This window comes from Apaloderma vittatum, unplaced genomic scaffold, assembly GCF_000703405.1.
Source record: "Apaloderma vittatum isolate BGI_N311 unplaced genomic scaffold, ASM70340v1 scaffold26381, whole genome shotgun sequence".
Lineage (NCBI taxonomy): Eukaryota > Metazoa > Chordata > Aves > Trogoniformes > Trogonidae > Apaloderma > Apaloderma vittatum.
The window spans coordinates 11597-11869 of NW_009698886.1; positions in this window are offsets into that span (position 1 = coordinate 11597).

Consider the following 273-nt stretch of genomic DNA (forward strand, 5'->3'; position numbering starts at 1 on the left):
GGAGACCCAGAAGCATCTTCCAAAGGCTGGATTTTTAGGCCGGGTTAAACCAGAGCGCAGCCGCGCGTCTCTAGGACCAGGCTCCACAAATACCCCCCCTAACCCACTGCCCCAGTGGGGTTTTCAAGCCCTTTTCTCCAGCTGGCAAGTCCGGATCTGCACGCGCCGAGTGATTCCCCTCCTGCCAGCCGGCTGGGAAGGCGCAAGAGCATTGGGGAGGAGAAAAAATATTTCGGCGTGGTTCCTGTCGGAACAGGTCCCCGCGTTACACAA